Below are 13056 nucleotides of genomic sequence, written 5' to 3'. Positions count from 1 at the left end.
CTATCTATCTATCTATCTATCTATCTATCTATCTATCTATCTCAATCTCTTTCTCTGAATTTAACTCGTTTAATTCAACCCACAATAAACAAGTCCTGCCTATAAATAACGTCAAAATAATCTTAGGACAATCTTAGAAGGCTTTGTGTCTTTAATAAATAAGAAACACTTTTTTGCACACACAGAAATGATGTTCATGAAATAAATCTGTATTAAGGAGATTTGTGGAATTTTTTATTTTGGCCAAAAAATGTTTGAAAATCTGAATTAAAGAGCAGCGATGAGCAGATGATTAAATAATGAGTTAATTCCTGAAATAAATCTGTACTAAGGAGGTATATTATTTTATTATTTCAGTAATAATATTTAATAATCTCTCTCTATGTATACAGTACCAGTCAAAAGTTTGGACACAGCATTTATTTTTTATGTGTCCAAACTTTTGACTGGTAGTGTATCTATTCAAAACATTTTAAGTTTTCTTACTTGTATTTCTTATTTATTTTATCACTCATATTTCTTAATTATTTTTTATTTTTAATATTTTCCTTTACACACTGACCGTAACTAACTGCCATGCTGTTACTCTGATTGATATCTGTTTAACTTTGAGCTAACATCTAGCTAGATATTTCTGTTTAATCAACACAGAGAAAGAAAAGCTCCTTATTTCAGCACCAGGTGGATTATTTAATACGAAAATGATGCTAATTTTCCTGGTTTAGTGTTGAGAGAGTTGATTTTAACGAATTACACCGTAACTGTGATACACCAAGAGGACAAAAACTCCATTAGAGTAGAGAAGATGGTGCAGTAATATTATGAACATACCATCATGTTATAAACAGCAGATACCGTATACACACACGCCAAAACAGCCCTGACCCGTCGATGCATGGAGTCCACTAGATCCCTGAAGGTGTGCTGTGGTATCTGGCACCAAGATGTTAGCTTCAGATCCATTAGGTCCTGTAAGTTGCGATGTGGGGCCTCCAAGGGCCACAACTCACAACTTACAAGACTTTAAGCATACTTTTGATAGATACTGACCACTGCAGACTGGGAACACCCCACAAGAGCTGCAGTTTTGGAGATGCTCTGATCCAGTGGTCTAATAATTTGGCCCTTTTGGTTAAACTCGCTCAAATCCTTACACTTGTCCATTTTTCCTGTTTCTAATGCATGTTGACTTGCTGCCTAATATATCCCACCCACTAACAGGTGCCATGATGAGGAGATCATCAGTCTGATTCACTTCACCGGTTAGTGGTCATGCCTTATCTCCGTATATACAAGCTTTTTTAGGCAGTTTGACAAACAAAAAATAGATTTTAAATCATTAATAAATGAAGCAGGATCAGAAAGCTAGTCTTGGCTGTGTTTTATCAGTCTGGTGTGAAATCCGTCACCTCCAGTTACACTTGCTGAAAGGAAACTGCACCCTGACGGCTGGACTGTGTTCCGATAAGCAATGAAAATCCCATCCTTGCCCTGACATAGGAAAGTCGTAATACTATTAAACAATACAAGAGCGTGTAAAGGCTTTGGTTTACATGCTGATTGCAGAAGTGTTGACACGGAGAAAAGAAAAGAACATGAAAGAGCACGTCTTAAGTTACGGCGAGAAGGACGACAGACAGGAAAGGAAAACCCCCGGCGTCGTGCTGTTCTAGTTAAATAATCAACAGCAGGGTGGCGTGATGACACGGTGTGTTAACACATCAGATCTGGATTAGTTTTACTGCAGCCGAGAAAGAGAGATTTCTCTGAAATGTGCCGTATCACGTCGATCTAAACGTCTTTGTACTCAGACTATGGGCTGGAAGCTGTGATCTCTTTCTGAAGCACTGAAGCATGCAGCCATACCGCGAGTGTGTGTGACGGCAGACGTAGACGTGTGGAGACAGTTGTAGGAAAGCTTTAATGCTGGGTAAAAGCCTGTTTTTGGCATGAACTGGGTTTTTAAATAAGGTTTAACAAATACACTGTGAATGGAGAAGGTCTCATGAGTACATTATTGGTTTTAATCAAATGTAAACTATAGGAAATGCAGACGAAATGACGCACTACACGTGAGCCTGTGTCCTGCAGGTTTCCTGGCTCCATCTGTTTAATCAGTTGATTGTGGCCCTTCAATCAGATCTTGTATCAGATATCTCCTGATTGATGCAAAGGAGCGAAGACCAACAGCCACACGGCTCTCTGCGGATCAGACCGGACGTCCCTGACACACTATACAGCTATTAATGAAGGAAAATATTGACCCTCTGAGGTTTAGAGCAGATCTGAAAGAGCTCAGATTCTAAAAGACTGACTTCTGATTGGTTCAAGAACAAAATGTTATTGGTTGAAAGGTTGTGTGTAGCTGAAAATCAAGAAGTTAAATAATAAAAATACAAAACAGGAACAAGGAAGTGATGGTAATTGTTTGGAAAGTCAAGCTTTTTTTTTTACTGCTAGTGTACTGTTGTGTGTATATATAAGTGTACTAGTGATATTTTTACATCTTTCTCTCAGATCTATAAAATCCTGTCAATTTCTTTCTTTTCTGTCTTGTTTTTTTTATTATCCTGTTAAATGTTCCAGAACAAACCCCCACCCAGCGTTAATATCAGACTAAAATCAATTTCTCAGCCGTGACCCAACATCACGACTTCAGAACAAACCTGATGCGTGTCAAAAACAAGTACAAAAAGATGAATGAGGTCACGGTGAAGAAGACAAGATTGTAATTCTTCCAGTAGGAGCTACATGTGGGTTCGAAGTCAAATTTGAGTCAATTTAAGAACATCAATTCTTCATTTTTTGAGCAAAATCCAAGAATCGTGATGATATATAAAAAAAAAAGATCTATAAATATATAAATAAATATAACAGAGACAGACAGGGTCTAGGGGTGTGTCCCAAATCACACACCATGTTGTAGAATAAATAGCGAGATTAGTAATAATAGTATCATAAGAGCATTATAGATTGTAGATGAATTTAATGCACTTATTATTGACCAAAAACACCAATGTGAATGTTGGACACTTCATGAACTCAACACTAACAGCATTGCTTATATCGCAGAAAAGAGCTACCAGGTGCTGACGTTGGATGAGAAACAATTTCAAGATGGCTGACGACACTCCAGTGGACGAGGAGTCTCAAAAAAATGTCTTTTAAACAAACGTGCAGATTGTGATTTATTTTTCAACAAAAATTCCATGTATTCGTACGCTAAAGCAAGTTTGATGTCGTTCTCCATTAGCTTCTATTTCTATTGAGTCTTTTAACAGAACCTAGAGTATCTAGTGTAAGTGTGTGAGTGTGTAGTGCGTCATTTGGGATTGGACAGGATGGACATCATGATAAGATCATGAAACAAAAAGGACGTAGCAGGATATGCACACGCTAAGTAATCAAGGATTTCACACACAGGAAACATGCTCATGAGAGGACGGGGCGGAGCCAAGCCTAGAACCAAAACATTTCATGAATCCTGCAGAAAATCACAGGGAAGGAGGCCCTATACCAACACTGAGGAAACCGAGCCAGGTCCAACAGACCTTGGATCGGATCGGATTAGATCAGAACTGAAAAAACTGCTGTGAGATGAGTCACTTCCTGGTCTCACTTCCGTTATAGCAGCTATAAACACTCCAGACCCTCAGCCTAAAGATTAAACACCTGCTTATAAAAAAAACGTCAGCAACGATGACACACATCTGTTTATCTGTACACGTCCCTGCGGATGAGCTGTTGCTGTAGGAACCATGATGGATGATTACAGAACGAGCAAATTAATATTAATAAACCTGTCATTGATTAGAAAAAGCCATCAAAATACGTCAAATCCTCCTGACCAATAAGGATCCAGAATTCAGCAGCACTATTCAGAATAATAATTTTGGATTTGAAATGAAAAGGAATGATCATTATGAAGGACTCAAATATATATACAGAGTGATTATTTATTTATTTATTCATTTATTTATTTATTTATTTTAGAGTGGAGACACTTTCAGAGTAATAGAGACTTCATGCTGCCGATGTACTGTATTATGATCTGTGCATGCGTTACAATATCAACTCCTTTACACACACACACACACACACACACATCTGTGTGAGTCAGAACACATGCTGAAATAGAAAAACAAACTCAAACACCATGAATGCTCCTCTCCTCTCCTCATTCACACGTACCTGTTCTTATCCAGTTACAGCATAAATCCTTCAGGAAAACACGAGCAGGTGCTTCCAGATCTCTTTTCTCTCTCTGTCTCTCTTTGTCTGTCTGCCTCTCTCTCTCTCTCTCTCTCTCTCTCTCTCTTTCTTTCTCTTTTCAGTACCTCAGTTTCCAGTCAGGAGCTCCACCTCCAGTTTGGATAGCAGTTGAGCAGAGGGAATGCACGTGGGTGCTGTTCATTCAGACATGGAGAGAAAGTGTTCACACACACACACACACACACACACACACACACTGGGCATGCTCAAACAGGCACTCACATCCACACTTCAGTCAGACTGACTGCACGGCGAGTTCACTTTTTTTCTGAAGGAAGGGTGGCTCTGACTCCGTGCCAGACCAAACGGCCCAGTGAGATCCGCGTCCAACACACACACACACACACACACAAACGTTCCTCTTTTACACAGAGTCGAGAAGTGAATCAGTGCATGCCAATCAGGAAAGAATCCCAATCTGTCCGCAAGTGAGATCCGAGCTCTGAGATCCGAGACGTTCCGTCTTGGCTTTTGTCCCCCTTCATGAAGATGAGCACGCATGACATCTGCTGTCTCATTAATTATTAATAAACCCACGCCATGACTCTTATTTATAACCCAGTGGCTGAAACAAGACGGCGCACAAAGAGACACAAATCCTCAAATCTGCTGCTGACGTGGAGAGCAGAGAGGCTGAAATCTAATCACTGGAGACTGAAACCAGGGTTTGGAGTGTGTTTGTTTGTTTCTTTATTTATTTATTAAATGATTGTCATTAGCAATGATTTCCATCAAAACTGGGAACAACTTCCAAAGTGAGTTTTTGTGACTTCTATGAAAATTAGCTATGAATCAATTAATTGTCTCGAATGATTCCTGGGACTGATCTAATGGAACGTGTGGTCCAAAGTTTCTTCAGTTTTTTTCTCTCAACTTCACTTCCTACCTGCAGATAATTCAGGAGAAATCTTATAACTGTACTTTTCTTTCACCCTGCCCTAGTCAAGCTCTCATCAAACATCTATAGAGACATTATAAAGTAAAATAAAGCTTGGAGAGGAGTAGCAGAGATCGCTGTTGCCATGTTGGAACTAGTTTGTGTTGCTAATCTAATCAAAGCTAGTACAAGCCAAGCATGTGAGGTGTTTAAATAAGTGATGTGTGTAACTCATATAGAGGCATGTAGACTGTATTTTTCATATTTTCCCATCAGAAATGAGAAAAAAAAAACAATGCTGGACAGGCCACACCCATACATAACAAGCCACACCCACATGTAATGGACCATACACACATGTGACAGGCCACACTCACATGTGACAGGCCACACCCATACATAATAGGCCACATCCACATGTGACAAACCACACCCATACATAACAGTCCAACCCAAATGTGACAGACCACACCTGCACATGACTAGCCACACCCACATATGGAAAGCCACACCCTTACATAACAGGCTACACCCACATGTGACAGACCACAGCCACATGTGACAGGCCACACCTGTATGTGACAAGCCACACCCACATGTGGAAGACCACTCCCATGTGTGACAAGACACATCCATCCATGACAGACCAAACATCCGCATGTTACAGCCTACAATCACGTGTGACAGGCCAAACCTACATGTGACAGGCCACACCCATACATGAAAAACCACACCTGCACTTAATAGGCCACACCCACACATGACAACCTGCAGTTCTCCACTCACTGCTCTGTTCACCTGTTCTGTGTTTTGTCTGTCTCGTATCCTGCCTCTCTATCGACTCTGCTTTATGGTTCTGAAGTTGGCTGCTTTTTTTGCTTTTTTTCCTTGTTCTGTTCTTTGACCCCCATCTGAAATATCGGGAATGATTATTGCTTTTTAGACCAGTTTACACTCGCGTCCTCGTCCTGACTCTCACTATCTCATGTGAGAGAGAATGGATGCCATTTTGCTAATCCCAGTGTGTGTATCTGTGTATGTGAGGTCATCCTAACTAGCAGGAAGTAACCTGAGCTCTGCTCTTTGTGTGTGTGTGTGTGTGTGTGTCCCTGGAGCCTGTCGCGACACTGAATCCCTCCACACAGACCTGAAATCAGCTTAGAACCTGTGCATGTGTGTGAGAGGGAGAGAAAGAAAGAGAGAGAACCTGCATCGCTGCATGCACAGATGAAGAGATTGCACCAGTCTAATGACGGAGAGAGGGAAGGAGGGATGTAAAGTGTTGCCTGTCTTCACGTTCTCCTCCGCGTTGGCTCTAAATGAGAGGCATTGAGAAGCAGATGGAAGCCTCTCGCCGAGCGAAAAGCTGATGCAGATCTGGAACGCCTCTGCACAAAGCTCAGCTACACAATGAAGCCATTTTCACAACATGGGAACATTTCAGATTTTCTATATCTCTAAACTCTATATCTAACTATTCATCTTTGGCTAAGAGACTGAATCTGTGCTGTCAGCGATTGAAACTCAATCCTCATTCAATATGTGACTCTGTAATTTAATATTAAACCCAAATGGGCAGTATTCTTCAGCTAATGTAGTTTTCTTAGTTCACTCAATTGACCAGCGAGAGAGCATCACATCACTTGAGAGATACATGACAGGATTTGATTTTACACCTTAAATAGGCAGCAGAGGTGTTTAGGGGTTTTATGAAACTCTAAAAGGTTTCAGGAAAAAATCCTGATGCTGATTGAGCTGTTAAAATCTGTTTAAATCTATTCTACTAAATATTTAGGGAAATCCATCATCAGAATTTTTACAAGTCCAAACCAGGAAGTAAACAAAAACTAGAAATACAAGTTTAGGATATAATGCTGAAAAATGTGCTATAGGTGTTGTTTTAGTTTTTCTTCCTTTTTAACAGAGGGACTTTGGTACAACCTGAACCTGCTCAGGTATGATGGATATAATGGGAAATATTGTAGGCTTGAAACTTAGAAAAGTTTACAAATCGTAATTGTATGCTGTTGTTGTTGTTGTTTCGTCTGCTCCCTGTTTTGGGTCACCACAGCGGATCATTTGGTCCGCATGTTTCGATTTGGCTCAAGTTTTACGTCGGATGCCCTTCCAGACGCAACCCTCCCATTTAACCCGGGCTCGGGACCGACACTGAGAGTTAACTCTTCAGTGGCTGGGTTAGCACCCTGCCCGGGGATCGAACCCATTCCTGATTAGTTCATTAGTTTAATTCCCTGTGATCTGAATCCAGCCCAAAACCTCATTTCATTTGGCCCGCGTGAACACTGTGTGAAATTTCATAGCATAGAAACCTTCATACCTCCATATAGTGACACATGAGACGTCCCACAGTGTGGATTAAAATCAACATGTGTGCTGTGCGTCTATAAACACATCATGTGTTGTGCAGTGGTGTAACCATAATTCTGGGGCGCTGGTAGCTCAAGTGGTTAAAGGCTCTGACTTGTTGCTCAGGGTTCAAGTCCCAGCACTACCAAGCTGCCACCACTGGGCCCCTGAGCAAGGCCCTCAGCCCCACCCTGCTCCAGGGGCACTGCATCATGTCTGACCTTGTGTTCTGACCCTAACCCTCCAAGGATTGGATATGTGAAGAAAGAATTTCACTGTAAAGTAATATATATGTGACGAATGAAGGCTACTTAATACCTGGTAGGATGAGGAAATACACAGAATAAAATCATGAATGTTTTTGTTCAGTTAAATTTGTAAGTGTGACATGCTCATGTGTTTCAGGTGAATGTCCTAGAGCACCAAACGATCTGTCATGCCAACCTCCTGGAATGTACCACAGCATACAAACATGGCCACCATGGATTACGATCCCCAACAACCTCTCCCCATCAGGTCACATGAGTCTTTCTACAACACTCTCACTCTCTCGCTAAAACTCTGATTTATCCAGCCTCTGTTTATATGTTTGCCATTCTCACTTTGCCCTCGTACTTTTCATATTTTTATTGTGTCTCTGAATCATGTGTTTGCTCGTCACCTGATGTTTCGAATCCATCGAATGACAATTTCCATATGAATAACATCACTTTAAAATACAGACTGCAGACTGTTCCTCTAAAGAAAAAGAAACGAACATTAAAAGCACATGATGATAATAAGGGGAAACTAAAGAGAGGAAGTGATAGCTCAATGGATACGGTGTTGGATTACTGATCAGATGCTTGTCACACATTTTGTTCCCACTTTATTCAGTTTTATCACTTGCCATCTTGTCTTCTTCTCTAAAATATCAGGGATGATTATTGCTTTTTAGACCAGTTTACACTCACGTCCTCGTCCTGACTCTCACTACCTCACGCTTCAGATGCGAGCTAGTCTGATCCTGGCATAAAACTCAACTCTGACAGGTTCACAATAATTACTGATGGATAACAGAATCATCTGTAGCTCTCCCATTCTATATCATGACCATTAGGAAAGAACATAATGTCCAGGAAAGAACAAATCCAGGCCCTTAACCCCCGACTGCTCAGGTATATATATGAGATGAATGTAGGCTGCTCTAGATAAGGGTTTCTGCCAAATGAAATAAAGTCGTATATGTTTATAAGTAAAAATATATGATCCTTCAAGTTCTCATTAAAAATGCTCAGAGGTTTGAGTTTGACTCTGCTGTCTGTGTATCATTGCAAACTCTTCTCTGTCTTTTAAGAGATTATGGATTATCCTAGGCTGATGTCGCTAGCCTCTACTCCAGGTTTAACTGGATTTTAAGATCAATTCTGATTCGTCATGATGAGGAATGGAATCTGATGCTGAAACTGACAAATCACAAACCTCAGTGAGAAATAAACAAGAGTTCACAAGAGTTCAAGAGACAAAATTGCAAGTGATAAAACTGAGAAAAGTGTAACCTTTATCCCATAAATTTAACTCTAGAATTGTCTTTAAATTGAGTTTCTGTAGGCCATGTTTGTGTAACAGAAACATCATATATAAAAAAAAGTTGCTGGTTAAAGTAGATCATCACCAGCTCCGGCAAAGAAATCTATACATCTTACCCCAAGTATGTTTACAGGATTTGAGAAAAGGCGCAGCATTCCAACAGGATTTGAGAAGTCAACTTCTCCTGCCAACAAATTCCACATCGATAAATAGCTCATAAACACCCACACAGCCACAACACACAACCCCCAGTGGAGGAGGCCATTCCTTATTAAACCAACTTTACCATGATGCACTTGTTCCACTGCTTCACTCCAACACAATTCAAACAATCCAAACAACCAAGAGTCCAGACCTGGCAGAAACACCACCACCATCCTCCTCTGAGTCATGGAGTCATAGAGTGGGAGAGCCTGATGAAGATCATGAGCTTCTACAACACTGTAATCTTTCTCCATCTAACTGGTTTAACTCCATCAGATTTGGGAAGCAGGAAAATCCCTGAAGTGAACTGAAGCTCAACCTAAACTTTCTCATTATTATTTCCATCACAGTTAATCTATGTTCTTTATTTTCTCTCTTTTTTGTTTTTTATTATTAGATTTTATTTTATTTTTTTCATATTAATGAACTCAAAACATGTGCCTCACACCTCCAGGGTTGAGGGTTGATTCCTGTCTCTGTTCATGTTCTCCATGTGCAGTTTCCTCCACCAGTCCAAAGACATGCCGACTGGCATCCTAAATTGTCCAGAGTGTGTGAATTGCTATCTGTGTGTGTGTGTGTGTGTGTGTGTGTGTGTGTGTTGTTGTTGTGCCCTGTCATGGGTTGTTCTCCCCATGTTCACCCCGTCCAGGGTGTCACCTGCCTTGTTCTCCAGGTCCACTGTGACCCTGTGTACAGAAAATGAATGGACAAAACTCAAAACATTCTCCATTTACTGTGATAAAAAATGAGATTGCTATTATGAGATTAGGGAGGCGCGCTTCCAGACCACCTACACAACTTACGATCATTCCAGATGTATATGTTGATTGGTTTACTTTTGTTTGAGTGAAAGCTCATAGCAGCATTCTCTGATGGTAAAATGCTTAGCAAGCTTACCTAGCTAGCTTAGTAAGTTTGTTGTCTGAGATTCAGGCCTAAAGAACCTCATGATGGAGGAGAACCCTCTAGGGTTCTGTTCAAACACACTAAGCACGGCGTTTTTTCGAAAAGTGCTAACGTGAACTTTCACAATCAGTCCTTCCCTATTGAAGTTTTTTTTAAGCTGATTTATTAATAAAAATAAAGCTTCATTTAATGCAGTCTGTGTATTAATACAACTCTTGCTAGAATCAGCAAGACACTTTCCAGAGGGAGAACATTACAGAACAATTCTCTGCATTCCTGGAAATAATGACATAAACTAATTTAGCCACGTGAATCATTAGCAATAAAGATTAAAACAAGGCACAAAAACAAAGAGTCCTTCATCACGCCTTCCAGGGCCTAGCACGACTGGTCAGCCCTGATTCCCATCACCACCCAAACCACAGCGCATTCCTGAGCATTTACATTTCTATCTAACCACTAGTCTTTTGTAGAACCTTAATCCTTTCCTCACGGCCGTCTCTCACTCCTTTCTACCCCAGAAGAGCTTTCCAGTGTTCCTGCCCACTCTGTGGTAGACCTCATGGCTCGGGCGTAGGACTCCAGCGCCATGAGTAAAGCAGTGATGAGGTCATTATAGCGCTAATGAATTATACAGCACTGTGAAAAAAACAAGACGTTCAGCAAAAAGGTCAGCGCACAGTCACATTCACATTCACATAGACGATGGCTCGCTCAGGGCTGAAACAACACCGGCTTTTGATTCTCCAGCGTCCTGGAACACGGCCAAGCTGATAGAAGCAAATTCAGAAGTCCCTCTGTGGCCTTTTCAGTAAATACAATTACAGTATGGAAGATTGTGCCAGATATGTTATCTGTCAAATAAAGCTAAATAAAATAATTTAAAAAAAAGCTAAATAAAAAGCCAGTACTCTCAACAGAAAATAGAATGTTTTTTTCCATGTTAAAGATGAATCTAAAATCTAGAAGATTTTAGAAGAAATATGCCTTCCTTACTAGCAACGTTAGCTGGAGTGATTTTCCTGGAATGCTAATGAGCTTGATATGTTGAATATTTTATGGAATATTTTTGCAAGTTTTCAAGTTTTAGAACATCCTGTGCAAGAAAACAAGAAAAACGTGTTAGTTTTAACATTACAAAAGGACGGTAAGAGTTTGCAATCATACACTGGCATTGGAAGTGGCATTAGAAGAGAGAGAAAGAATTGTTTGTCTGAAAATTAATCCAGTATTATTTTTATATATGATACAAAATACAAAATAGAGTGTGTTGCTGTAAATAATAGAGTTCAGTAGTGTAAATAACATGATGTTACAGTAGGATACCTTATTCAGTAGGGTAAATGTTGATTATCAGTAGTCCTGTGTAATACGGTAAGTGTCTGGCAACCCCAGTAGACAGTATTATACTGTAAATTTCCAGCTAAAAGTTTTACAGTGATTAAAGTTAAGGCTAAAAACCTGAATAAACCCAGCTTGAAGATGCTCATACTTTATGCTCATTTTGAAAACTTACAGTGCTCAGCGTAAATGAGTACTTGCATAATGAGCATTTTAAGCAGTGTCTCCAAAATGTTGACATGACAAGTTTTATAACACATCTGTTTAACTTATAATATGAAGGTAAGGTTAATAATATAACTTGAACAAAATTTTCAGTTTTACTCAAATTAGGGTGATGCAAAAATGAGTACACCCCACTGAAAGTCTCTAGAGCAAAGCTAAATTTTAGACTAAAAATGTCTAATTTAAGAAGAATTCAACCACAGGTGAGTCTAATTATTCATTACACACATGTCCAGCAGACAGTGGACTATAACAGTGTTCCTTAAAGAAAACCCCTTCCCATTTCATGCTGTCAGCAATGGCACCAGATGGAATAGAAATGTCATGACCTGAGAAAGAGAATAATTTCTTTACACCAGAAAGGTGAAGGCTACAAGAAGATCAGCAAAGCTTTACTTATCAGTCAGAATACTGTAGCAAAAGTGGTACAAAAATTTAAAAAAGATTTAAAAAAAATTTTTAAAAAGAAACTGCAACCATCTCACAGAGACGTCCAGGTCGTCCGTGGAAGTTAACACCTCGACAGGAGCGTCTTCTGATGAGAAGCATTGAAGAAAATTGGCATGCGAGTTCACTGCAGTTATCTAAAGTAGAAAGCCAAAGTGGGGTGACTGTTTCCCGTGACACAATACAGCATACACTGCAGAGGAATGGCATGCATGGGTGCCGTCCACCAAAGAAGCCTCTCCTAAAGCCCAGGCACAAAAAAGCCCACCTAGAGTTTGCCAGGGCCCTTGCTGAAAAAGATGAAGACTACTGGGACTCTATACTCTGGAGTGATGAGACCAAGATCAATGTTTTTGGAACTGATGGCCTCAAAACTGTATGGCGTCGGAAAGGTGAGGAATACAAAGAAAAATGCATGGTGCCTACAGTGAAACATGGTGGTGACAGTGTCCTTATGTGGGGCTGCATGAGTGCTGCTGTTGTCGGGGAGCTGCATTTCATTGATGGCATCATGGATTCACAGATGTACCGCTCTATACTGAAAGAGAAGATCCTACCAGTGTAAAGTGTGCTTTAGCTCTTCATTTGAATCTATTCTATCTGGTAAGGTAGGATTCTGACTTTGTGTACTATTTGTTTAACTTGATTGGTTCTAGAGTTATTTGAACTGTGTTATATTGTATAGCTTGTTGATCCTTTAGTGTTGGTCTATGCTTAGTTGTCTCAGGTGATTAATCAAGAGTAGTTTCAGTCTCCCTTAAGGTGTGAATTGTGGGCAGGGTCAAATGTATATTGAAGGCTCTCCGCTACTTTGCATCTAGCCAGGTCAAGACCTGTTTATAGTA

The 13056-nt window shown here is 40.1% G+C and overlaps 1 protein-coding gene across 8 annotated transcripts in view; it reads right to left on the bottom strand.

Moving 5' to 3' along the window:
• Nucleotides 1-13056, bottom strand: part of arhgef4 (Rho guanine nucleotide exchange factor (GEF) 4) — a 120948-nt gene that overhangs the window by 68212 nt on the left and 39680 nt on the right. The gene's annotated exons all lie outside the window — the stretch shown is intronic.

This window comes from Hemibagrus wyckioides, linkage group LG01 (genome assembly GCF_019097595.1).
Source record: "Hemibagrus wyckioides isolate EC202008001 linkage group LG01, SWU_Hwy_1.0, whole genome shotgun sequence".
Lineage (NCBI taxonomy): Eukaryota > Metazoa > Chordata > Actinopteri > Siluriformes > Bagridae > Hemibagrus > Hemibagrus wyckioides.
The sequence above is the reverse complement of the archived record's forward strand: the minus strand, read 5'-3'. Positions and strand labels throughout refer to the sequence as shown.